The 27,516-nt window shown below is 36.3% G+C and overlaps 1 protein-coding gene across 1 annotated transcript in view; it reads left to right on the top strand.

Annotated features, from left to right (window-relative positions):
• Positions 1–27,516, top strand: part of CNTN5 (contactin 5) — a 1,400,310-nt gene that overhangs the window by 293,398 nt on the left and 1,079,396 nt on the right. The window contains exon 2 of the mRNA XM_027581317.2: positions 23,305–23,411. The gene's annotated coding sequence lies outside the window, so the exon portion shown is untranslated. The remainder of the gene's footprint in view (positions 1–23,304; positions 23,412–27,516) is intronic.

Raw genomic sequence — 27,516 nt, 5'->3', positions numbered from 1 at the left:
AGGTAAAGAAAAAATATACAAAGAGTTGAAGATGACTTTGTATCGTACTATAGTAGAGAGCTAGAATTTAGGAAATGGCAGTGATCTGCTTTAATGGTATACTGTAGTAGGACAGAGAGTGGGGGCTCATGGTAATTTAAGATACATATGAAAAGCAGAAAAAATAGGGTACCACAATCTTAATATTTTTCCATTTACCTTTAAGATGATCACCACTCTCTCCCATCTTCTATTATAACTGTCTGAAAAGAGCAGATTTAGAAAAATATTGTTGTTATAAAAAAAGAGGAGGAAAATTCTTGCTCTATTTCAGTTCTGCTCTCTTAAATCTGTATAGCACATACAACTTTTTCCAAACCCACTCTATCTGGCCCTACTACTCAAGATCCTTGTTCTTTCATTTCTAACTTACTATGCTGCATTGCTAAGGGAGTAAACCTACAGAAATAGAAATGCTGGGAGTGAGGTAAGGCCTGCTTCAGCAGTATCTGAATTTTACAAACTATAGTGGTGCTGTTCACCTGAGAGTTGTCTTATATTTCCAAGATATATGAAGAGAAGTCAAGTAACATGTTATTAGTTTACCTCGTGGGTACTGTAAAAGACTTAACTTTAAAATGTGATTTAAACTGATCTAACCCTGAGGAAATACTTTACATTTGAAAGGCTATCAATGCCTTCAGAATCTTTAAAATTTTAAGTCAATAAATAATACCAAGCATAATAACAGAATAAGCCTAATATTTACAAATCTCTGCTATAAGAGCTCTATATTCATTCTTAAATATGAATAAAATGATCTATAAAAATAAAAGTTATCTTACAACACATCTTGATTCATATGTTTAAGTAAACAAAATGATAAATCCTCTTAGATAAAATATAAAAAATTCTGACTGTCTATGGCATATGAAAAGATTTATACCAAATTCTCTAAAATAAAATGTGGGACTTCTTTTAGACTACTTAAAAAAGAAACTATATTATCAAAATTTGCAAATCTTAAAAAGCTATACATTTTAATAATTTTCTAGAATCTTTATCAATGTTGGTTTCTGAACTCAGAATATATCAAAGGCATCTCTTTAAACAAAAATTTTAAATTTTAAAGTAATTTATGTATTGTCTGGAAAGAGAAGCTTTGGGAATATATGATAACAGCCTTTAAATATTTAAAAGGCTGTCATCTGAGACAGGCAGGGGATCAGTTTTCTTTCATTGGAAAATAAAGCAGAAGCTATGTAAAAGTTATGGATATCTTAAGTAGAACACATATGTGACTGAAATGGTTGACTTTTGTATTTTATTCTATTTTATGAACTCAATTAAGTATCTTTTAAAGATAAAATATTCCATTTGTATTTCTGGACACTGAGCAGAAAAGATGGAGATGGCTTATGAGGTTTTTAAAGAATGTTTAGAAAGTGTAAAAAAAATGGTTAACTTTATCCAGGAAAAATATTGCTTTCTATGTTAAGTTCTACTTACAAGACTGTCTCCTGATTACTCAAATGCCTTTTCTTCTCATTTTTCACAAAGACCAATATCTTACAGTTAAGTTGAGAAGTTCATATCCTTGGAGATATTGCTTATCCAAATTATTTTATTCAATTAATTTTTCCCACTACAAGGGGATTATATGTGACTTTGGAAGACCAACACATTAAAATAGAGCTGTGCTTATATGATTCAACGTCCAAGAAATACTCTGAAAAATTTAAGTTTACTCTGAAAGAATGATGGTGAATAGATTATATCATTGTGTTTCTCTGTACTTTGACAATGTATACTCACTAAAAAGTAATGAAGATAAAGCTTTATAATACATCAGAAAATCATTTTTCTTTTAACAATTATTTTAGTACCGCTAACTCACATCTCTACAACAGCTAAAGGAAAATACAATATTAATATTAATTACAAATGTAAAGAAGAGAAGGAGAAGTGGGGGAAAGAAAAGAGAGAGGAAGGGGGAGAAAGAAAAAGAAAAGGTGGAGGAAGAAGAAGGGAAGGAAGAAGAGGAAGAAGAGATGACTTGTTTTGATACTCTCTTCTCATTAAATTCTACATTGTCCAGGGCCTTTATCCTCCTCTTCACATTAATATATTCAGTGTGTTTTGTCATCACTACGCTGCACATGTCTACACAATTTACATGGTAAAATGAACAGGAAAAATTTGTTTTCTTTATATATTTTCTTCCTGACATCCAAGCATAAGCAAAAAATTTACATAAGCAAATGAGCCAAATGATTATATGTTATTAGCTGGTGGAATACATGAAAGCAAATTATTTGCTATATATAAGCAGTTTTGTTTTGTTTTTACAAAATTATATTATCATTAAAGCATATCTGGAGCCAACCATTTAAGACACTCACTGAAATTTAGCCAATTACAAGTTAACTCTGATCATTTCTGCAAGAAGTTTTCTAGAATGTTCAAATGGTTTTGTGGTTTTGAAAATGATGTAATTTCATCATGATATTTGTCCATTGATATTAAAAGAACATAGTAATTTGACCTCTTTTAAATGATAACATTTTAATTAGGTCCTTATCACAGTATTTGTTATCATTTTGAACTCTCTATGATAAGGTAACTGATCTCATTGTTTTTGTGTGCCAATTTCAAGATACATGATTTGTTTGATAGTCATTTATCACATTTCATAATCACCATAGATGATGACTACAGCTTTAATGTAATTCTGTTTTGATTAGTGTAATGTCATTTCCGAGTTTCATTATCTACAGAAGATAGAATAATTTGTCTCTATGCCTGTCAAAATTTACACTTTACATGAAGAGTAAACTCATTTCAAAGGATCTATTAAAACAAGTTTCATAATCACTATTGCTTAAATAAAATGAGCTGTTATTCTGAAAAATTACACTTAATAATAATAAGAATCCTTAACTGGATAGTTTAAAGAGCTAACACATCTAGGTCAGAATTTCACTAGTTTGTGAATACAGAACATGGAAAAACAAACTAAATATATATCACTTACTTTATCTGTAACCTCCAGAGCACAGAAACATCTTCACCAGTATTTATTGTTCTGTATTGGTTCCTAGCTCTTCTTCAAGGCACCATGAAAGTTGAATTTACATACTCAGATGTAGCTTGTATTTCTAATTCTGACACTTACTAACATTGTTTTCTTAGAAGACTTATTTTCTGATTCCCAATTTCTTATATATATAATGGAGATAATGACAATAAGATCTCAGAGTTACCACGAGGTGATACATATGAAAGCACTTAATACATTATCTGATCTAATAGAGATTCAATATATGTTGTCTCTTCTCTTCTCTACAATTGCATCAAGCTATTTCTTCATCATTAATTATGATTGATTAGTGTTTTGTATCTTTATTTTCTATTGAGGCTGTTTAAATTTTCACAAAATTTCTATTAATTAGGATGAACTAGCAATAGATTTGTGGCTTGGGAAGAAATAGTCTCCCTTTTTCTTTTTACTCTGCTGATATGCATGGAATACATACACATGTGGCATATTGTAACATTCTCAGGTTATTTTAGAAGGAAAATTACATTACTGGGAGATAAGTTGGTAGACAGTGCTAGTTACCTACTTAATATATTTTACCTCTTCTTACTCACTGACTAACATTCATTCATTTGCATAAGCACCAATATCTCAACTAAAAATATTCTGTTTTTCTAACTTTATTTTGGAACTTTTGAAATATTCTAGTCTCATTCTATGTATTCAGTCTCCAAATCATGGCCATTCTGCTTCAATTATCTGGGACTTTCTTTCCTTTTCTTTTTTTTTTTTTTCAAGCTTCTTGTACCTAGTCGTACTTTTCTTTGACTCACTGAAGAGCCTTTCTCCATCCTTTCAATCGGCCGGAAATAATCTTACCTCTCAATTCCCAAATACTCAAAGGTATTTCTCAACATGTGTTGATCAGTGTAACAGATCTATTTTATTAAATTTTTATTGTTATGTTAATCACCATATATTACATCATTAGTTATTGATGTAGTGTTCCATGATTCATTGTTTGTGCATAACACCCAGTGCTTGATGCAGAATGTGCCCTCTTTAATACCCATCACCAGGCTAACCCATCCCCCTACCCTCCTCCCCTCTAGAACCCTCAGTTTGTTTTTCAGAGTCCATCGTCTCTAATGGTTCGTCTCCCCTCTGAATTACTCCCCTTCATTCTTCCCCTCTTGCTACCTTATTCTTTTCCTTTTTTCTTAACATATGTTGCATTATTTGTTTCAGAAGTACAGATCTATGATTCAACAGTCTTGCACAATTCACGGCACTCACCATAGCACATAGCACCCCAATGTCTATCACCCAGCCACCCCATCCTTCCACCCCCCCACCACTCCAGCAACCCTCAGTTTGTTTCCTGAGATTAAGAATTCCTTATATCAGTGAGGTCATATGATACATGTCTTTCTCTGATTGACTTATTTCACTCAGAATAACACCCTCCAGTTCCATCCACGTCGTTGCAAATGGCAAGATCTCATTCCTTTTGATGGCTGCATAATATTCCATTGTGTATATATACCACCTCTTCTTTATCCATTCATCTGTCAATGGACATCTTGGCTCTTTCCAAAGTTTGGCCATTGTGGACATTGCAAAACATTGGGGTGCACGTACCCCTTCGGATCCCTACATTTGTATCTTTGGGGTAGTGCAATTGCTGGATCAGAGGGTAGCACTATTTTCAACTCTTTGAGGAACCTCCATACTGTTTTCCAGAGTGGTTGCACCAGCTTGCATTCCCACCAACAGTGTAGGAGGGTTCCCCTTTCTCCACATCCCCGCCAACATCTATCATTTCCTGACTTGTTAATTCTAGCCATTCTGACTGGTGTGAGGTGGTATCTCATTGAGGTATTGATTTGGATTTCCCTGATGCCGAGCGATGTTGAGCACTTTTTAATGTGTCTGTTGGCCATTTGGATGTCTTCTTTGGAAAAATGTCTGTTCATGTCTTCGGCCCATTTCTTGATTGGATTATTTGTTCTTTGGGTGTTGAGTTTAATATGTTCTTTTTAGATTTTGGATACTAGCCCTTTATCTGATATGTCATTTGCAAATATTTTCTCCCATTCTGTCGGTTGTCTTTTGGTTTTGTGGACTGTTTCTTTTGCTGTGCAAAAGCTTTTTATCTTGATGAAATCCCAATTGTTCATTTTTGCCCTGGCTTCTCTTGCCTTTGGCGATGTTTCTAGGAAGAAGTTGCTGAGGCTGAAGTCGAAGAGGTTGCTGCCTCTGTTCTCCTTTAGGATTTTGATGGACTCCTATCTCACGTTTAGGTCTTTCAACCATTTGGAGTCTATTTTTGTGTGTGGTGTAAGGAAATGGTCCAGTTTCATTCTTCTGCATGTGGCTGTCCAATTTTCCCAATACCATTTGTTGAAGAGACTGTCTTTTTGCCATTGGACATTCTTTCCTGCTTCGTCAAAGCTGCGTTGACCATAGAGTTGAGGGTCCATTTCTGAGCTCTCTATTCTGTTCCATTGATCTATGTGTCTGTTTCTGTGCCAGTACCATATTGTCTTGAGGATGACAGCTTTGTAATAGAGCTGGAAGTCCGGAATTCTGATGCCGCCAGCTTAGCTTTTCTTTTTCAATATTCCTCTGGCTATTCAGGGTCTCTTCTGGTTCCATACAAATTTTAGGATTATTTGTTTCATTTCGTTGAAAAAAGTGGATGGTATTTTGATGGGGATTGCATTGAATGTGTAGATTGATCTAGGTAGCATTGACATCTTCACAATGTTTGTTCTCCCAATCCATGAGCATGGAAAGTTTTTCCATTTCTTTGTGTCTTCTTCAATTACTTTCATGAATATTTTATACTTTTCTGAGTACAGATCCTTTGCCTCTTTGGTTAAATTTAATCCTAGGTATCTTATGGTTTTGGGTGCAATTGTAAATGGGATCGACTCCTTGATTTGTCTCTCTTCTGTCTTGTTGTTGGTGTATAGGAATGCCACTGATTTCTGTGCATTGATTTTATATCCTACCACTTTACTGAATTCTTGTATGAGCTCTAGCAATTTTGGGGTGGAGTCTTTTGGGTTTTCCACATACAGTATCATATCATCTGCAAAGACTGAGAGTTTGACTTCCTCTTTGCTGATTTGGATGCCTTTGATTTCTTTTTGTTTTCTGATTGCTGTGGCTAGGACTTCTAATACTGTGTTGAATAGCAGTGGTGAGAGTGGACATCCCTGCTGCATATCCTGACCTTAGGGGAAAAGCTCTCAGCTTTTTCCCATTGGGAATGATATTCGCTGTAGGTTTCTCATAGATGGCTTTTATGATATTGAGGTATGTACCCTGTATCCCTATACTCTGAAGAGTTTTGATCAAGAAAGGATGCTGTACTTTGTCAAATGCTTTTTCTGCATCTATTGAGAGGATCACATGATTCTTGTTCTTTCTTTTGTTAATGTATTGTATCACGTTGTTTGATTTGCGGATGTTGAACCATCCTTGCAGCCCAAGGATAAATCCCACTTGGTCATGGTGAATAATCCTTTTAATGTACTGTTGGATCCTATTGGCTAGTATTTTGGTGAGAATTTTTGCATCCGTGTTCATCAAGGATATTGGTCTGTAATTCTCCTTTTTGATGGGGTCTTTGTCTGGTTTTGGGATCATGGTAATGGTGGCCCCATAAAATGAGTTTGGAAGTTTTCCTTCCATTTCTATTTTTTGGAACAGTTTCAGGAGAATAGGTATTAATTCTTTTTTAAATGTCTGATAGAATTCCCCTGGAAAGCCATCTGACCCTGGGCTTTTGTTTCTTGGGAGATTTTTGATGACTGCTTCAATTTCCTTTGTGGCTATAGGTCTGTTCAGGTTTTCTATTTCTTCCTGGTTCAATTTTGATAGTTGACATCTCTAGGAATGCACCCATTTCTTCCAGGTTATCTAATTTGCTGGCATAGAGTTGCTCATAATATGTTCTTATAATTGTTTGTATTTCTTTGGTGTTGGTTGTAATCTCTCCTCTTTCATTCATGATTTTGTTGAATTGGGTCATTTCTATTTTCTTTTTGATAAGACTGGCCAGGGGTTTATCAAACTTGTTATCTTCTTCTTCTTCTGGGATCCCAATTATTCTAATGTTGTTTTGTCTTATCGTATCACTTATCTCTCGAATTCTGCCCTCGTGATCCTGTACTTTTTATCTCTCTTTTTCTCAGCCTCTTTATTTTCCATCATTTGGTGTTCTATACCGCTGATTCTCTCTTCTGCCTCATTTATCCTAGCAGTTAGTGCCCCCATTTTTGATTCCACCTCATCAATAGCCTTTTTGATTTTGACTTGGTTAGATTTTAGTTCTTTTATTTCTCTAGAAAGGGTTTCTCTAATAACTTCCACACTTTTTTCAAGCCCAGCTAGTATCTTTAAAGTCATGATTCTGAACTCTAGGTCCGACATCGTACTAATGTCCGTATTGAGTAGGTCCCTGGCTGACGGTACTACATCTTGTTCTTTTTGCTGAGGTGATTTTTTTCGTCTTGTCATTTTGTCCACAGGAGAATAGATGAATGAGAGAAGAAAATGCTAACAGTTTAACAACGTCCCCAGCAAATATACTGTATACAAATCAGAAAAGACCTGAAACCAGGGGAAAAGAGAGGCAAGGAACGAAAAAAGAAAGAGAAAAAAAAATAAAAAAAATAAAAACAAAAACAGAACAATAGAATAAAAGCAGAATATGATCAAATATGATCAGGCTAGTGCATAGATCAGTGCCACACACTAGATTTTGGGTGTATTTTGGTCTGTTAGAAAAAAGTGCCCCTATAATTTTAAAGGAAGTAAGACATATATGTACAAAATAAGGGCTGATACAATGAAGGGATGGAAGATGACTGTAAAGATGAAAATTATAAAAGATTTTATAAAAGGAATTGATAAGATAATTTGTTTGAAAAAAGAAAGAAGAAGATTGAAAAAAAAAAGAAAAAAGGGAGAGAATGTGATCAGGCAGGAGACTAGAACAAAGCCATACACTAGTGTTTTATGGTATATTTTGATCTGTTAGAAGAAACTGTATCTCAAAATTTTAAAGAAAGAACAACTTATATATATATGCCAAAAATAAGGGTAACTACTATGAAGCGATAAAATATGACTCTAAAAATGAAAAATAAAAAATGTTTTTTTTTAAAGGGATTGATAAGATGTTGGTTGAAAAGGGGAAAAAGAAAACTTAAAAAAAAACAGTTAAAAAATTAACTTTGATGAACTAATGAATCATGGTAAAAAAAGCCATGAATTCTATGTGCAGTATTCCCCTAGCGCTGGAGTTCTCCCGTTCTCCTTGATCAGTAAACTTGGTCCTGGCTTGCCAGCTGTTGGTGCTGATCTTCTGGGGGAGGGGCCTGTTGCCGTGGTTCCCAAATGTCTTTGCCGGAGGCTGAATTGCCCCGCCCTTGTCGTCTGGGCTAAGCAAGCTGATGGGGTTTGCTCTCAGGAGACTTTGTTCCCTGCAAGCTCTCGGTACAGCTTTGAAGGACCAGGGCGAAAATGGTATCCTCCCAATCTCCACCCGGAGGAGCTGAGAACTTGGGGCCCCGCTCCTCAGTGTGCCCCCAGAGAAAAGCAGTCACTCCTGTCTTCCTGGTCTCCGGCCCCACTCCATGCTCACCCCGCCTGTGACCGAGCGTTTGTATCTCTGGCACCCGACTCCGTGTGGAGTCTCCAAACCCAGCAGATCCCTGTGGTGCATTCCCGCGCCGCTCCTCCCGGGGGAGAAAGAGGAGTCTCCCCGGCTCTGCCGCTTGTTGGGTCCCTGCTGGAGGAGCAGTGGCCCGACTGTGTCGCGGATCACAGTTTATGGCAACCCCGAGCTGAGAGCCTGTGCCTCGGCTCCATCTCTGCAGCTGGCTTCCCTGCTCCGATACCTAGGAGCTCTGCAGCACTCAGGCACCCCCAGTCTTTCTGTGACCCCGAGGGTCCTGAGACCACACTGTCCCGCGAGGGTTCCACCCCCTGCTTAGCCACTGGAGCGACATCCCTCAGCGGAGCCGACTTCTAAAAGTTCCGATTTTGTGCTCCGTGGCTCTATCACTTGCCAGAAGCGGCGGAGGGAGGCCCCCTCCCCCGCCGTTTATCCTCCCGAATATCGCCTCGGATTCACTTCTCCACACGTCCTACCTTCCAGAAAGTGGTTGCTTCTCTGTTCAGAAAGTTGTTGCTACTCTCCTCTTCGATCTCCTGTTGAGTTCATAGGTGTTCAGAATGGTTTGATCCCTATTCAGCTGAATTCCTGAGACCAGACAAGATCTAGGTCTCCTACTCCTCTGCCATCTTGCTCCTCCCCCTAACAGATCTATTTTTTAAATTTTACATGTCATGAATGAATTGATAGAAAACTACAGTATCAAATAAATATGATTCTCATAGTTAGCTTTCACAAAACTGTGATTCATGGTTATAAATGATATAGCTTTTTTGCTATAGTCATCTTGGTTTCTTAGTGTCTAACATTTTCTCATGAATGATTGTAGTTCCTTGTGGAGTTACACTACCAAGTACTTTTAAAATATAGGTGGATTTCTAATCACTGTTTTGATGACATCACTTCTTTCTCTAGAATTATATAATAGCAACCTGTTACAGTTAATAAAAATAAACTGGATATTTTTAAATACTCCACATTAATTGTCCTTCATGATTAAAGCTAAATCCCTGTTCATTGTGGACTTATTGAGCAGTTGGCATCTTATTTATTTAATCCTCACAAAATTCCATGAGCAATAACTATTATTTTGTTTTAAAGTCAAGGATACAGAGGCTTACACAATTCAGATATATGCCTTGTAAATAGCATAGATTGAATGCAAGTGCTTATCCTTGTAACTATAAAGCAGGTGATCATCATTCCTCTACTTTCTCTAAAAGTTATGTGAGTAGACATGACCAGAAATTTGAAGTCCTTGAACATGACTGGGTAAACACTAGAACTCTCCAAAACAGTTCAAAGTTCTCAGGAACTTTCCACATATAGCATCACCAAAGAGCTCTGGAAGTAATGAAATTAAAAAATATATATATATTAAAAGTAATAATAAAGTTGACATTTCTTTTTAAAATTCCACTTTTGTTATAGAAAGAGGTATCACATCATTCATATGTCGGGGCTGGAAATCAAGCAGGGAAGAAGTGAATTCCTTTTCTAGCTGTTGGACGTCTCTTTTATGTAAGAGATTATAAGACTCCATTTCCAAAAATGCCACTAAGTATTTTTTTCAGTCAATGGAACTAAAAGATACAGTTTTAACAAGATTTTCAAAGACTATCTCTCCTTTACAATATAGATCCTTTTTATATTTAATTTCTGTATTTAACCACCTCTTACAGTGATCACTGATGAAATACTGGCTTGGTGGAGGTTCTCCTACTTTTGCTAGTTTCATTACAGTTCATTATGCATTCAGTAACTGATAATTTGATAAAATTTTTATGTGGTGCTTTTATCATAACATAACTGCTCTGTATTTGACATTTTAATACTTATTTTTAAAAGATTTTATTTATTTATTTGAGAGAGAGAGAGAGTACAAGTGGGGATGGGGGGAAGAGCAAAGGGAGAGGGAGAAGCAGGCTCCCTGCTCAGCAGGGAGCCCAAGGTGGGGCTCAATCCCAGGAACCCGAGATCATGACCTGAGCTAAAGGTAAATGCTAATCCACCCAGATGCTCCTGTATTTGACTTCAATCTAAAATATTCTGTGCCATTGTGTGTCTAATAACACATATCTACTAATTTGTATATACAGTTAAAAAAAGCCCTGTGACCAATGCGTAACAAATTCTTAACTACTGAACATTACAAAAATAATAGGTCTGAAAATGTGTTTCCATAATTAACAAGTGGAGTGAATATATTGTAAAAGTGTGAGAAATTATTTTCTTATTTTATTTTATTAGGTTGTTTTCCAGTAAGAAAAAAAATTCGATAAATCCACCATATTTCAGGTTATCACTTTTTTTCATTTATTTAATTAAGAATTTAGAATAGAAGTTTTCAAAGGTCACTTTTTGCTTAATATTTATCAAGGATGATCTCTTTGCAATAATGGGATCTACTCAAGCTATATTTTTAAGACGTTAGAATAATAGCATCTGTAAATAAACTTACTGTTTTAGGCTTCCATTAAAAATAAAAATCCTTCTCACAGTCCTGGATGCTGGGAAGTTCAAAATCAAGGTGACATTTGATTAATTTCCTGGTAAGAGCTCTCTTCCTGGCTCACAGATGGTCAACTTCTCACTATGTTATCACATGGCCTTTCTTTGGTGTTAGCATCTCTCTCTCTCTCTCTTTCTATTCCTTTTATAATTCCATTAATCCTTTCATGAGGGCTCCACCTCATGACCTAATCTAGTCCTCATTAGCTTCCAAAGGTCCTATTTCTAGATATCATCACATTGGGAGTTAGATATTTAACATAAGAATTTGGAGGGGACCACAAACAGTCAGTCCATAATGCACACAGTTAAATAGTTAATAAATTGCATTTAACATGTTATATCTTATAGTAACTGAAACTATTTTAGCTGCCTTTAGCCTAGTTTTTGTTATGTATTAGTTAGAATTAATTTCTGGTTTTATTTTTCAAAGGTTTACTTTCTATTTTTTTAATTTCATTTTTTTATTTTTTTTTAAACTTTTTTTTTTTTTTAACAGAGAGAGAGAGAGACAGTGAGAGAGGGAACACAAGCAGGGGGAGTGGGTGAGGGAGAAGCAGGCTTCCCGCTGAGCAGGGAGCCCTATGTGGGACTCAATCCCAGGACGCTGGGATCATGACCTGAGCTGAAGGCAGATGCTTAACGACTGAGCTAACCAGGCGCCCTCTATTTTTTTTTAAAAAGATTTTATTCATTTATTTGAGAGAGAGAATGAGAGAGAGAGAGAGCACGAGAGGGGGGAGGGTCAGAGGGAGAAGCAGACTCCCTGCTGAGCAGGGAGCCTGATGTGGGACTCGATCCCAGGATTCCAGGATCATGACCTGAGCCAAAGACAGTTGCCCAACCAACTGAGCCACCCAGGCGCCCTCAAAAGTTTACTTTCTAAAAACATGAATTTTCAAACAAACATGAGAAATATAAATAACGTTACTCATTAAAATAAAAGTTATTAAATTCAAAGTGTACAATTACATAAATTACAGCTACATATTATATAATATATGGCTACACAGTGTATTGTAAAAGCAGCTACTCAGAAAAGTATATATCTTCTCTGTTCATTAATCCATAAGAAAAAAAGAATTCAACTATTCTACCAGAAAGTGCCTAAAACAGAAAAGAGTTGTTTTGAATGTGATAAATGAGCAGGTGGCTAAGCAACGCATTTTGACTGAGCATAGTGGATTCACACTGAGGCTAACAACGCCTTTTATTGATAATCTTCCACCATCTGTTCTGAAGATTTATTCATACAAAGGAAAAGGCAGGTGAGAATAAAGAATGCAAATAAGTGGCAATACTTAAATTTTGAATCATGCTGTGATTTTGTAAAGTGGATCAATGTTACTGTTGCTTTTAAAACCATTACAGTATTTGAACCAGAAAAGGTGATGGTTAACCTCCATTGGCACATTTGCTGATATGGACAGGAAGGTGTTTCCAGAAATATCAGCTCATAAAGCTAAAAAATGGGTAGAAACAATCCTTTTATAATGAACTTTTATAGTCCAAATATCTAACTTTTCTATGGGTCTGATATTTTCAGTCTGGCAAAAACAAAAGAATAATCTACATGGTCATGACTTGAACAGGCAGAGTAGTACTATAAATAGAAAAGAAAAGAATATAAAAACTGGAAAGGTTAAAAACAGAGTTGCTTTTTAACAGGTAATTTTTGGGCAGAAAGGTAGTAATCAGTGAAAAGTGTAATCTGTGAAGAGAAAAAAATGTAGTAGGTCAAGATAAGACTAAATCTGGAAGGCAAAAGGAAGGACGACTTCCCAATGACGTCAAAGAAAGATAGGACCCCTACATGTAAGGAATTAAGAAAAGGACTAAAGATGGGGGTATTGGAAATTATGATTAAAGAGTTAAATTACTTATCCAGGACTAGGAGCAGAAATAACAAGATGTTTCCAGAGGTGCCAATAGACTGAAGTCCAAAAAGGAAAAGAAAATCTATCTAAGATGATTATTATTAGGATAAGAGGTACTGAATTTACAGTGAGAGTTCGAAAGATATTGACATTGAATTCTAGAATCGTAGACTATGCGCTTCAGTGAATTTGTCATCCCAATAAAGCAGTGAAAATGGGCAGGGGTGAGGGTGGGGGATGAGAATCAACCATGTCAGAATTCTGACAATTAGGCAAAGCTGCAGAATTAACTGAAAACTTTACCCAAGAGAAACTATGGAACCTGAATAAGACAGCAGGGTCTGTGATGTTTCAAAATGGGACAATTCCCATCCTCCCTCCCACCCCAGCTCATTGGCACTGTACCCAAAGGCCAGCAGCTTTACAGATTGGACAGAGAGGTCCAGCCATGTTTATGTGAAAAGATACATGTAGGTCCGTGAAAAGCCCTATCCAAAAAGCACAGCCAATATTTGTCCAAAATTGCATCTTCCTGGGAAATCTCTAGTCACAGAGAATGGTGGATATTTGATTTGACTTAGTTTGGCTGCAGTAGGAGAAGCTTACTCCAAGGGCATTACTGAAAAATAGCAAGCTGTTGGCAACATCTCCAGTGCCTAAGACCATGACCTGGCCAAGACCCAGCTCTAACTTCCAGCAAGCTTGAAGCTTCCCAGCCCATAGCCCACCAGCCCCCAGAAGCCAGTTCAAACCAGGAGCAAGAGCCAATGATGATTCCTCCCTGTGAAACCCCAGAAGAGCCATGGCAGAGCTCAGAGGAGCCTTTCTCACAGCCTGAGAAACCCTCCAGCAAAGAGGAGCTCTTTTGAGGACAGCCAACCACCTTGGGAGCCCTGCATATCATTACTGGTTCGGCTCATGTCAGCTGTGGGAGTATCCTGGGTGCTGCCCTGAACTGTGTGAAGTTCCCCAACACTTAATGATAACCATTGGCTAGAGGAGTGCTTTTCTTTATTGCAGTAACAGCCACCCTGGTCATCATAGCAAATTGCACAATGCCCAGGATTAAGGTCAGCATAGGTCCTGGTCAGCTCCCTGTGCACTGACCTCAGTGTATGCACCTTTGCAGGGGACCAGGCTGCCCTTGGAAGAGTCTCTCAGTGCTGCTCTTCTTCAAGGTCCTGAAGTTGGACATTGCTTTCTTGCCCACCTTTCTGGTCTTCCATGCTACCTCTGCTATACCTGGATGTACCTGAACCCAGCTGAAAACATGCCCATGGCTATAGGCAGCCCTTCTTGAAAATCTACCCAACAGGCACAGCAGCCTACAGACATCACCTGGGCCCCAGGTACCCGCTGTTCCTGGGAGCTGAGTGTCCTCCAAGAACTCTTTTCTAACACCTGGCCTCTCTGAGGCTCTGCTGTCTCCCCCCATCCTGTATCCAGGGGTTGACCCACCCTTCATCACACCCAGTTCCTTAGATTACTACTCCACCCCTTAAACACACATACACCACTACCACCACCACCACCAACATGAAAATAAGCACCTGCTCTTGATGTCAGGGAAACATCCCTTGTGTTGCTGCTTTATGATCAACAAAAGGTTGACATTTGGCTGGGGTTAAAAACAAAATGATTTCAGTTGGTGTAAATCAAAGCATGTTCATGAGTTTAAAAGGAATCCCAGAAAAAATAAATTACCATAGGGATATTTGAAAACTCCACTATATTCCTGCCCTGTGTTTATAAAAGACTACATGCATGTCCAAAGCTGTATGTATGCCCACGAAATACCTAGGGAAGGAGAAGATACCAGTCACTAAATTCTGGCTGCCTTAGAGGCCCTAAACAAACAAGAGGTACAAAGGTTGTTTTGTAAGCTAACGTTCCTTACAAAAAAATGGAAGACACACACAAGGCATTTAAGGAAATCTGACCATTCACTGGGTAACAAATTATATTGACTCAAGTATGGACTCCCTAAAGTCAGTTATAAAAATAAAAACAAGAATTTAAGAAAAAAAAGGTAGAATAGCAGAGAACTTAATGGTTATACACTGCAGGGAACAAAATCCACAGAATTATTCCAGGAAAGTGCTAAACAAATAAGCAGTACAAATAAAAACAATTTTATGACCAGAAAAATCAACGAAACAAAACCCAAATACCACAGCAACAAACACTGATACCAAAGTTGTTACAATATATTATCTAAACTGTGCAGTTTTCAACATCAATAACGACAAAATATGAGACATTCAAAAGAAAGACCATGAGAGACTATGGACTCTGAAAAACAAACTGAGGGTTCTAGAGGGGAGAGGGGTGGGGGGATGGGTTAGCCTGGTGATGGGTATTTTTTTAAAGATTTTATTTATTTATTTGACAGAGAGAGACACAGCAAGAGAGGGAACACAAGTGGGGGGAGTGGGAGAGGGAGAAGTAGGCTTCCCGCTGAGCAGGGAGCCTGATGTGGGGGCTGATCCCAGGACCCTGGGATCATGACCAGAGCCAAAGGCAGACACTTAATGACTGAGCCACCCAGGTGCCCCAGCCTGGTGATGGGTATTAAGGAGTGCACGTTCTGCATGGAGCACTGGGTGTTATACCCAAACAATGAATCATGGAACACTACATCAACGACTAATGATGTAATGTATGGTGATTAACATAACATAATAAAAAAAATGATCAAAGCTGTCACATACACAGGGAATAAAAGTATAGCCAATAGAAAACGTCTCTGAGGAGGCACAGACTTTGTTTTTTAGTGAGCAAAAGACTTTAAATCAGCCTTTCTAACACTTGGCCTTCCCTGTTTGTTTCCTCCTAGCAGGCCCTTACTAAAGGGTTGTTGAACTGAACTGAATGATAAACAAAATTTTATTTTATTTTATAGCTTTATTGAGGTATAATTTATATATAAAAATTGCACATATTTAAGGTATATAATTTGATGGGTTTGGACATACTGTCACCACAATCAAGGTAATAAGCATACATATTCATGAAACCTTCAAAAGTTTTCTAACAACATATTTAAATGAATATGTGCCATCTAAGGAAACCCAAAAAACATAGACATTTATGAAACAGATGCAAAAGATGGTGGTGGTGGTTTGGATGTGAGGAAAGTTAAAATTACACTACAAATGATTTCTTTTTATATGTAGTAAAAATATCTTTAAAGAGAAAGTTTCTTGATTGAATAAAAAGTAAGATTCAACTGGGAAATTCATCTTGCGTGCCTTTTTGGGGCCGTATTAGTTTATGAACTAAGAAACATAGATACTTCTTTTTTGATTAAGGTCATTTTTTTTAATGTATTTTAGAGAGAGAGAGACAGAGACAGAGACAGAGAGCATGAGTGGGGGGCGGGGCAGAGGCAGAGGGAGAGAGAGAATCCACAAGCAGCCTCCCCATTGAGTGAGGAGAGTGACACGGGGCTTGATCCCAGGACCCTGAGATAATGACCCGGGTCGAAACCAAGATTCCGCTACTTAACTGTCTGAACCACCCAGGCGCCCCAATTAAGGGCATTTTAAAAAATTTTATATATGTTCATGTGTGTGTGTGTGTGTGTGTGTGTGTGTGTGTGTGTGCGTGTGTGTGTAGCAGTTGTCAGGATGTTTCATAGCTCTTAAAATATAAAACACAAAATTATGTAAATAACGATAGTTTTCTTTTAATGAAAAAAAAATTTTTTTTCACACAACACAGAAAGTTTTATTCATCCACACCATTCCAGAGAAAGGCAGGCTCACTTTAGTATGCCGTCCTCTTGGGCTGCTGCCGGGTCTCTCTAAATCCGTTTCTCTTCATCCAGTTTCTTTTAATCCCCAGCTTCTATCTCCGGCTCCTCTTCTGCCAGAGGTTTCTGGAAGCTGTAGTGCTTGGCTCCATAGGCCACTCCAAGGAACATGCAGAGTAGCAGCAATCATGATGCACAGAGAGACCTGCACCTGTGGCACCTTCTTGTCCCTAACCTTCACAAACAATAGTCTTTTTGAATATTTATCAGTTATGGTAATTTCTGCAGTAACAAGAACCATATAATTTTTGCATCCAGTATAATTTATATATTTATTTGTCAGTTCTCTATTGACCTATTACAGTCCATATGTTCTTCAATGCTTATTGATTTTAGAAGACAGTTAATTTTAAATGTTAAATTTTAAAATATGTTATATATATGTTTGTTGAGACAGTCTAGTATTCTTATAATTTTTATAAGCACTTGACTCTATAAAGTGTTCTGAATAGTGTTACAATATAAAATACTAATTTTTTTAGAATCGGAACACATGACTTTAAGCAGTGGATCACTGTACAAATATTAATTAGTATTACAAATTTGAAATACATATATCTTCAAAGCAATTTAATGCAAATTAGGGCAAATGATTAAATACCAGCATAATTATATCTACCTTGTGCCTTGCCAAAGTTAGGAAACGACACATTAGATTAAAACTGGAGCAAAGAACTACTGGATATCTACCCCAAAGATACAAATGTAGTGATCCGAAGGGGTATGTGCACCCCAATGTTTATAGCAACAATGTCCACAATAGCCAAACTATGGAAAGGGCCAAGATGTCCATCAACAGATGAATGGATAAAGAAAATGTGATACACACACACACACACACACACACACACACACACACACACACGCTGGAATATTATGCAGCCATCAAAAAACCCCTGAAATCTTGCCATTTGCAACGACATGGTTGGAACTGGAGGGTATTATGCTAAGTGGAATAAGTCAATCAGAGAAAGACATGTATCATATGATCTCACTGATATAAGGAATTCTTAATCTCAGGAAACAAACTGAGGGTTGCTAGAGTGGTGGGGGGTGGGAGGGATGATGTGGCTGGGTGATAGACATTAGGGAGGCTATGTGCTATGGTGAACTCTGTGAATTGTGTAAGACTGATGAATCACCCACCTGTACCTCTGAAACAAAATATACATTATATGTTAAAAAAGAAGAAGAAGAAGAAGATAGGTGGAAGGGAAAAATGAAGGGGGGAAATTGGAGGGGGAGATGAACCATGAGAGACTATGGACTCAGAAAGAAACTGAGGGTTCTAGAGGGGAGGAGCATGGGGGGATGGGTTAGCCTGGTGATGGGTATTAAAGACGGCATGTACTGCATGGAGCACTGGGTGTTATATGCAAACAATGAATCATGGAACACTACATCAAAACCTGTGATGTCATGTATGGTGATTAACATAACATAATAAAATAAAATTAAAAAAACAAAAAAACTGGAGCAAAGAAATAGAAAATCCCCATAGTTCAGTTCCATGCCACTAAATGCCAGAAGTATCCTTCACTTTCTTTAACTAGATAACTTCAGTACTTAACTAATTAATGTACTTAATTAATCTATGTTCAAAGTGCTTGAGTATTACTCAACACTAGTGATTACCACTCTGTGGGTGGAGCACATCTCCTTAGTGATTGTATCAAAACTTCTATAGGTGATACTTAAAATTTGAGAAAAACAGCATGGTGACGAAATTTATAATAAGGACATCAACTCATCTCCATCTTAATAAGTTCTTCTTTGAAGGTTCCACTCACTCTTTAGTAACACCGTATTTTCTAATAAGCAGTGCATTTGTGCATAGCTATAAATGGCTTAAAACGTCCCCTTCTTCTAATTACAGCTTTCATCTATTTGTTGTCCCTTAGAAGTTTCTTCCAGGTTAATGCCTTATCAACACAGATGAAGTCCCCTTTCTCCAAGTTGCTTGTACTTTGGAAATCACAACATCTGAAATGACTTAAAGCTAAATCAACATCTTTTTTTTAAAGATTTTATTTATTTATTTGACAGAGAGAGACGCACTGAGAGAGGGAACACAAGCAGGAGGAGAGGGAGAAGCAGCCTTCCCGCCGAGCAGGGAGCCCCATGTGGGGCTCGATCCCAGAACCCTGGGATCGTGACCTGAGCCGAAGCCAGACTCTTAATGACTGAGCCATCCAGATGCCCCTAAATCAACATCTTGATCTGGAGAAAAGGCAAAGAGAGAGCAAAGCTGAAACTAGAAAATTTGTGATATAAAGTAAATTTGTCTTGGAAATGCCTGAACTTCCTTTACACAGGATCTCTCCTACTTTCTGTTCTTCCCCCGTAATCTAATGCCTCTGTCAAGCATTGTACGTAAACTGATTTTCCCAGACAAGCCTACCTTGAACAGTTCCATATTCCAGAGATACTTGTCATAACTCTGAACTCTTCCATCAAAAGCAATTCTCTCTGTACACTTTGTATAGGGAACGTAATTTGTTTAAAATCACTTATGTACAAATTAATTCACCTCAATTCACTAGTTGAGGGTACAAAGAAGTTCACATTTCTTTAAATACACAGTTTAGCTCTACTTCTAAACTCCCGACAAAAATGGCCTTCTCTGTTCTAAAAATAATTTAAGAACTATTCTGTGAGTAATTCATATTTTCAGGGTGCTATTACAATCCTGACTACAGCTGACTTACAATAAAGTTTTTAAATAGACTCAATTACCTTGGATTTGGAAAATAGTTCAATTACCAACAGAATAGGATGCTTTGAAGTGGGCTTCAGTGTTTTGCCTTTAAGCCAGAGATTTCTTGCTGTCCACTCAGAATAGATAAACTATTGGCCACAAATTTTGCTGTCAAAGAATCAGTAATTCCACTCCCAAAATATGGTCACCTTCATTATATTGTTCACAAGGCCTTTGCTAAGAAAACACTGAGGAATTGATTCTGGCTGCCTATTGCTGTGGTCATGTTTTTACCTGACTGAGGTTAATATGTTGGTGTGGAAAAGAAAGGAGATATAATGCTCAGCAACGGTTGCTAATAGATGTATTAGCTCATGGATGGGTTAATAATATTGTAGATATTATTTGACTTTTCCATGCCTATGCGGTAACACTAAAGAATAGCCACTTTAAATAATATTGCTGGAATTGGATTCAATAGATGATTCCAACCACAACCATTTCAGAATGAAAGAAATACATGACTCAAGGGGCAATCAAACTGTGTGTTACCTTTAGACAAAAGCAAAAGAAAACACAATGACCAGAATGCTGCCTTAACAGGGCTTTGTCTCTCTGAATGAATTATGAGATAAAAGTAAATCAATACATAAATAAATCACACAATAGGGATGCCTGGGTGGCTCAGTTGGTTAAGCGACTGCCTTCGGCTCAGGTCATGATCCTGGAGTCCCAGGATCGAGTCCCCTCCTTGCTCAGTAGGGAGTTTGCTTCTCCCTCTGACCCTCTTCCCTCTCGTCCTCTCTATCTCTCGTTCTCACTCTCAAATAAATAAATAAAATCTTAAAAAAACATTTAAAAAATAAATCACACAATAAAGTTTAGTGTTAGAAGAGAAGAGGTAGTCTCTATTCCTCTTATGTTTTCCTAACACAGGAGACACTTAATAACATCTGTTAGAGTTTCACAAATACCAAAAGTTAGCAGTCTGTGAACTTTTAATTAAATGAAAGAAAAAGATGGGTGCCTGGGTGGCTCAGATGGTTAAGTGTCTGCCTTCGGCTTAGGTCATGATCCCAGGGTCCTGGGATCGAGTCCCGCATTGGGCTCCTTGCTCAGCAGGGAGTCTGCTTCTCCCTCTCCCTCTGCCTCTCCCCCTGCTTGTTCTCTCTCTGTCTCTCTCACAAATGAATAAATAAAATCTTTAAAAAAATAAATAAATAAATGAAAGAAAAAGAATTTGAGAGTTGGTAAAATTTCTGGGTTATCAGTCCCTAAAATTTATGGAAATAAGGAAATAAATTCTAGGTCAATTTTTCATTGATGTGGTATAATAAAAATGTCTTACCTTTAGGCCTATTATATAGAGTCTTTCAGATAATAGAGAAAAACATGTTCCTTTCTGTAAAGTGAAGTGCTGTATTTAAAATCTATAGTAGCTTCAGTAGTGGTCAGCACTGCCATTTTAACTTTCCAAATAGGTAATAGAAAATTGTGTAGTTTGTGTTTTTTGTTTGAAAGTGTTTTATCTTGGTAGAATTCTAGAACTATGAGGAAGATTTATTAAAAAACTGAAATTTCACAGTTTCTTAAATGCTGAAATTTTATCCAAAGCTACTGTGTATTTCTAGGAAACTATGTAACCTAAATATAGGGGAAAGCTATACTTTAAGTCTTTAAGATAAGCAACATGATATTAAGCTTTGTTATCACAGTCAAAAATTGTATTTTAGTGTCAGATCAATGATTTAAAATCTAAACTGTGGCATTTGTTATTTCTGGACTTTGAGGAATTTACTAATCAAATATCAGTTTTATTTTTCTCATGGTAGAATACTTAAGTTTGATGGCTATTGTGCATCCACACAATAAATGAGGTAACAATATAAAAACAAGGTAAATATATGAAGCATATAAATGTAAGAAAAATACTAATCTCTTATATATAAGTAAAGGAAATAAAGGAAATTAAATACCTATCATAGTGACCAATAAGTTATAGATATTCAATGAGCTATCATTGTTGGCGTAGTAATTAGCTCACAATATGAAGGTGTTTCTAAGTTATTTTTCTAGAGTACAAATTGTTGAAATGTAGTTCTCTACTTTTACGTATAAACTAAACTAAAACCTTTAAACTAGCTTTCCATATTAAAACAAAAGTTTTAATTGTGATAAAATACATAGAATTCACCATCTTAACCACTTTTACGTGTATAGTTCAGTGGTAAGTACAAAATCTGTAAACTTTTAAAAGTATAAAGGGATCGCCAATATCTGTTACTTTAATTTTTTAAATACACATGTATAGTATGATGGAATATTCTCATGGGTATGGCTTCAATTTCCCATTCTCCATTGATATAACTTGCATTCTAACCTTTCCTTAACATCTAATTAGAAGTGAAAATAAAACAACTACCAGACTTGTTTCAATTACTAATGAAATACAAAAGTAACTAACATTACATTTTTTTGTTGTTGTTTTTAAAATAATACTTAGATGGTATCTTCCTAGTTCTTCACATAACAGAAGTGGAAATTAAGGCTGACATAAGTTTAGTGACTTGTGTAACAATGTAATTAGCCAGCACTGAAATTGCAGAACACTGATTTCTAATTAAATATTCTTTCTAAAACTTTAGCAAGTTTTTAGTTACATAAATAAATTATTCAAGAGGAAACACTTATTTTCTTCTCATGGTAATTTTTCTCTTTTATTTTTCATTATGATTTTCCTTCCATTCTTTGATAATTAGATGGCTTTTCCATTTTTTTAATTTTGTTTGTTAATTTCTAATAAGGCCAAAGTAACACTTTTCTTATTTTGTTCACTTACTGGTAAAAATAAATAAATGCATCCTAAATATATATATGTGTATATATATAATATTCATATATATATGTTTGATATTCATATATATATACATATATGAAAACATTCAGCTTTAACTACAGTTCTTAGATAATTATGCTTGCATCATTTATCACAGATTCATCTGCCTATACTGAAATTAATATAAGAGGCTTCTGTTCATTGGATCAGAGCTCTAATATTATTCAGTCTGTGAGCTGCTCCTCATTTGAATCAATAGAAGGCTGAGAGGTCTTGACAAGCTATCTTTTTTCTAATATTGATCTTGATGACCAAGCTGGTGCCCTAGAGTCTAACCATTGATTTTAAAGGGGAGGCCTGTCAAGTTGGAGGCCAATTTTCTGCTATTAAACAGATCAGGTCTTGTAATTAAAGAAAATGTCAGGCTGTCATATTTTACAAGAGAGCCATGGGAATATTTTCACGCAGTTTTCAAGCAAATTAGAAAGTATGCAGACCTGCTGGAGCCAAACACATACACCAGACCCAGCATAAGCTTATGCAGAAACTAAATCAATGTTCAAATGGTATGTGATTCATTGGCTTTCTATTTTCCCAAAACTCAATGATTTAACGAATAATTTATGATGCTTGGCTTTAATAACATGCAGTGCTGCATCAACTTAAAATGCATCAAACTCTTCTAAAAGAAAGTAACATCCAAATGAAAAGCTAATTTACTGTCAGGATAATGGAGAATATCCAAACTGTAGTCCACAGTCTTTGCTTCCCTTCTGTTTCCTTTTAGTGCCAACTGTAACTCATAACTTCTTACTCTATTTTTATTATGTATTTGCTTTACTCTTCTATCCATCCAGGAAAGATTTACAGAGAACCTACAAGTAAAGAGCTGTTGAAGAGCTCAGATTAAAGTAGAAGAAACAGATCAATAAACAAAAATTGCATCATACTTCTTGCAATAGAGGTACAGTACATTATCTTCAGAGGAATATGTGAGTGGGGTACATGGGTGGCTCAGTTGGTTAAACGTCCAACTCTTGGTTTTGGCTCAGGTCATGATTTCAGTGTCATGGAATCAAGCCCTGCATCAGGCTTAATCCTCAGCATGGAGTCTGCCTCAGATTCTCTCTCCCACTCTCTGCTCCTCCTGTTCATGCTCTGTCTCTAAAATAAAATAAATAAGTCTTTTTTTTAAAGAATATGTGAATGACTGTGACTAACTTATTTAGGAATATTTAGTTTTCACAAACTATACTGAGATGAGTTTGAGTTTACTGTATAAAAATTTGAGAGTCTTTGAAATTTTCTGAAAGGACATAGTAAGTTCTTTTTACAATTTACAATTCATTTCTGAGGCTAGGAATACTCTAATATTGATAATAAAATGTAGAACTTTTACAAATGGAAGAGGAAATACTAAAATACCAAGAAAATGCACCACGAACACAAATAAACAATTGCCCAAGAAGGAAATACAAATTAATACAAGCATTCAGATAAATGTCCTTCCATTATTTCTTCAAATATTGATTTTTGTCCCTATGTCTCTCCTTTCCTTCTGGAATTCCTATTACACTTGTCAGGACTTTTGCACATGTGTTTTCATCCTTATTTTTCCGCCCAGTTTAAGTGTATTTTCTAGTGTGTTGGGTCTTCTGTTAAACCCATTCAATGAGTTACTAATTCTTTATAGGTTACTGTTCTAAAATACAGATTTATTTTTTTGTATATTATAATTCTCTGTTAAGATACTTCATCTTTTCATCTGTTTTCTATATTTCCCTCTGGATTTAATGTTAGCTATAGTTATTTTGATATTATTTTCTACTAACTCCAATATCTGGATTATCTAAGGGTATACATCTATCAACTATTTTATCACTATTATCAGTTACTTTTTCCTGTATCCTTAAATATCTTTTTGTTGCTGTTCTATTTTGTTTTGTATGTTGGACACTGTAAGTGATGCATATTTTTGAGATTCTGGTTACTGTATTCTTTCTCTAAAAAAAAACATTTTACTTTGTTCTGGTAGGCACCTTGCTGCTGAAGAAGCCTAAATTTTGCTTTATTAAGATGGGTCTATATTATTTTTTTCCTTAATCTTAAAACAAAGCTTTTATTCTTATGGCATGTTCTTCCTCAAAGTTACATGGTTTTGTGGGGTTCCAATTGAAAGAACTGGGGGGGTGTCCACTATAATCTCTGCATTCTTGCTGATCCAAATGGCTAGTATCTTCCCAACACTGGAAGATTCTTCATTTGCTCTCAGTCTCCTAGCAGCTGCTATCTCTAAGAACGTCATATTTTTTTCCTGTGCTTTTGCAGTCCAGAAATTGGCTTAGAATCCAAGAAGTATTTCCATACAAATATCTTGGATACTGTATACCCAATTCCTCTTTGCTCTATCAATCACAGATACTTCTGTAGCAGACCCTGTTCCTAATCTGGGCTCTTACCTCTCTATACTAAAGCTCAGAAAATTATGTCAAGCATAGGAGATGGTGGTACTCATTTTGTGTACCTCTCTAAGGAATCTTACATTGGCTGTTGTCAAATGACAACAATTAGTTTATTTAATAATAGCAAATTGTTTAATATAATTCTATTCAGAAATAAATACAGAGATTAATCTCAAAATTATTGTGGAAAATGTAAGAAGAATGAAAAAAGATCATAGCAATTTATTTTATTACATGGTATACCAGAAAATGCAAAGTAATCTCAGTGACAGAAGGTGGATGAGCAGTTATGCAGTAATGGCATTTGAGGGAAGGATTACCAAAAAGCATAAGAAAACTTTTAAGGGCTTTGGAAATGTTCAATATCTTGATTGAGGTCATGGTTTCATAGATGTGTACATATAACAAACTCATTATACAATAAATATATACAGTTTAGTGTATGTCAAGTATACTTCAAAAGTTGTGAATATGTATGTAGACTATATGCATAAATATGTATCTCAAGAGAGACACATGCTGATGAAAAATGTATAACAAAATTTAAATCAATACAGTAATTTTCTAAAGAAATTTGGTAATATGCATCAAGAGATTTAAAATATTTCAACTTAAACACCAACTCCCAAGAAATGTTATAAACTATCATAAAGACATCACAAGAAACTAGATGCAAGACAAATGTCCAACAATGGGACACTGTTAAAAAATGGCATAACCTGGGCGCCTGGGTGGCTCAGTTGGTTAAGCGACTGCCTTCGGCTCAGGTCATGATCCTGGAGTCCCGGGATTGGGTCCCGCATTGGGCTCCCTGCTCGGCAGGGAGTCTGCTTCTTCCTCTGACCCTCTCCCCTCTCATGCTGTCTCTCTATCTCATTCTCTCTCTCAAATAAATAAATGAAATCTTTAAAAAAAATGGCATAACCATGTAAGAAATTATGGTGTTAATGATTACATTAGAAAAAATTTTCATAGGGGCACCTGGGTGGCTCAGTTGGTTAAGTAGCTGCCTTCAACTCAGGTCATGATCCCGGGGTCTTGGGACCAAGCCCTGCATTGGTCTCCCTGCTCAGCAGAGAGCCTGCTTCTCCCACTCCCTCTGCCTGCTTCTCTGCCTACTTGTGCTCTCTATCTCTCTGTCAAATAAATAGATAAAATCTTAAAAAAAAGAAAAAGTTTTCATAATACATTTTACATTTTTGCCCTTCTTTATTCTTTTATTTGTATTAAGGTACATTACAACAGTTAAATTACTTGCCATAAATGTATATTTTAATGAATTTAAAAAATATATACACCCTGTATAAACACCATCCCATCAAAATATAGAATATTTTCATAACCTGAAAAGTACCCTTGTGGTATTGTCATTCAGTTAGCACCACAAATAGGTAACAATTTCCAGAATTATATCACCATAGATAATCCCTGTTCTTGAAATTCATATAAATGAAATCATGGAGTATATATTTTTGTAGCCTGAAATTTTACCTAAAATATTGTTTGAATACTCAACAAGGTTCTAGCCAATAGGATCTAAGAGTACATTAAAAAGATTTTTCACCATGACCAGGTGGGATTTATTCCTGAGATGAAACGGTAGTTCAACATCTGCAAATCAATCAATGTGATACAGCACATCAATAAAAGAAAAAAAAAGAACCATATGATCATCTCAATCAATGCAGAGAAAGCATTTGACAAAATACAGCATCCTTTCCTGATTAAAATCCTTCAAAGTACAGGGATAGAGGGAACATACCTCAATATCATAAAAGCCACCTATGGTAAGTCTGGCCAGGGGTTTATCAATCTTGTTAATTCTTTCAGAGAACCAGCTCCTAGGTTCGTTGATCTGTTCTACTGTTCTTTTGGTTTCTATGTCATTGATTTCTGCTCTGATCTTTATTATTTCTCTACTCCTGCTGGGTTTAGGCTTTATTTGCTGTTCTTTCTCCAGCTCCTTTACGTGTAGGGTTAGGTTGTATATTTGACACCTTTCTTGTTTCTTGAGAAAGGATTTTATTTCTATATAATTTCCTCTTAAGACTGCCTTTGCTGCATTCAAAGACATTGGGGGAGGGTATGTGCTATGGTGAGCACTGTGAATTGTGTAAGGCTGTTGAATCACAGACCTGTACCTCTGAAACAAATAATACATTATATGTTAAAAGAGGAAGAAGAAGAAGAAGAAGAAGAAGAAGAAGAAGAAGAAGAAGAAGAAGATAGCAGGAGGGAAAGGATGAAAAGGGGGGAATCAAAGGGGGAGATGAGCCATGAGAGACTATGGACTCTGAGAAACAAACTGAGGGTTCTAGATGGGAGGGGGGTGGGGGGATGACACTCTTCACAAATGACATGATATTTTATGTGGAAAACCCAAAAGACTCCATCCTCAAGTTAATAGAACTCATACAGCAATTCAGTAATGTGGCAGAATACAAAATCAATGCATAGAAATCAGTTGCATTCTATACACTAACAATGTAATTGAATAAAGACAAATTAAGGAATCAATTCCATTGACAACAGTTCCAAAAACCATAAGATACCTAGGAATAAACCTAACCAAAGAGGTAAAGAATATATACTCTAGAAACTACAGAA

Source organism: Zalophus californianus, chromosome 11 (genome assembly GCF_009762305.2).
Source record: "Zalophus californianus isolate mZalCal1 chromosome 11, mZalCal1.pri.v2, whole genome shotgun sequence".
Classification (NCBI taxonomy): domain Eukaryota; kingdom Metazoa; phylum Chordata; class Mammalia; order Carnivora; family Otariidae; genus Zalophus; species Zalophus californianus.
This window is presented reverse-complemented; position numbering and strand designations above follow the sequence as displayed.